Raw genomic sequence first — 1,479 nt, forward strand, 5'->3', positions numbered from 1 at the left:
CGCTTTATCTGTCCAACTTTCCCAGCTATCGCGTCGGCCTCTCCTCCTCCTCGTCGTCCTCTCCTCCTCTTCGTCGTCCTTCGCTTTCTCCCGCGTGCTATCGGTTGGCCGTCCTTGACTGCGGTTTCCTCCTGCTGTAAACAGGCTCGGGGAGTTGCACTTTGGAATTCCTCAAATAACTCCGGTTTGATTTTTTTTTTTTTTTACAAGAAAAGACAATTAAAACCGTGTCGTAAATCACCGAGGACAACTTCGTTATCCTTTGAGAGACACCTACATTTGTCTAAAAACTGCCGAAACACAAAAATAAATCAATATAATTAAGTCAATTACTAAAAAGAAAAAAATGAGTAGCTAAGCTAATTATTTTACTATTTTGAGCCTCTTATGGCATAGCTTAAAAAATCCATTGAGTTTATTACAGTGCACTAAATGTCAATAAATAAATTATACAGTAAGAATATTCCTGCCAAAAAAGAAAAATCAAGTGGCTCATTTAAGCCACTAATACCACGACCTCTTCATTTTTGTACATTGTCCATTAAATTTTGAGTTTTAGTTTTAATCGTCAAAATATTACAAACACGTCAGTGGAGTGAGTTCATTAGCGTGCACTAAATGAGGAGAAATAAATCTTCCCGAGCAAGTAGACGTATGCTAAAGCTGTCACTTGAACGGAAGTGTTTGATTCATTTAGGGGGGGAAAAAAATCAATAGTGGAAGTGTCTCGCTTTATCACAACGTATCATTAATACGTGGTGAGATTAAAATGTCAAACAGCAGCGGCTTTTCTTCACGTCCTTCGACGTCGCGGACACTAATTGCGTCCGCTTATCAATCAAGACGAGAGCAGCGTTGTCATTTTTCCCGGCGAAGATAACAATGCGGTTTTATTGCATGTTTGTTCATTATGTATCAAACAAGAGTTGATTCATTATTATTTTTTTAATTTTACTTTACTTTTTATGTTCACCCATTAGATTAGATAACTTTATTCATCCCGTATTCGGGAAATTTTACTGTCACAGTAGCAAGAGGGTGAGAATACAGACACAGACACAAGACAATTTTAGACATAAATAAATAGCTAATAAATAATAATAATAAATAAACGACTAAATAAACAAATATATATAAATAAATAATAATAATAAATAAATAGATTATAAATAAATAATAACAAATAAATAACTAAATAAATAAATAGATATATAAATAAATATAGAAATTTAAAAAATAAACACAAATAAATAAATAAATTTAAAAAATAAACACAAATAAATAAATATATACATATAAAAAAATAAACACAAATAGATAAATATATACATATAAAAAATAAACACATAAATAAATAAATAAATATATAAATGGGAAAATGGCAATGGGAAAGATTACACTAAAACACTTGGTAGTAATCTTAGGAGTTATTTAGCTGGCACAAATATACATAAGCAACATGTAAGGTGGCCCTATAGT

This window comes from Stigmatopora argus, chromosome 18, assembly GCF_051989625.1.
Source record: "Stigmatopora argus isolate UIUO_Sarg chromosome 18, RoL_Sarg_1.0, whole genome shotgun sequence".
NCBI lineage: Eukaryota > Metazoa > Chordata > Actinopteri > Syngnathiformes > Syngnathidae > Stigmatopora > Stigmatopora argus.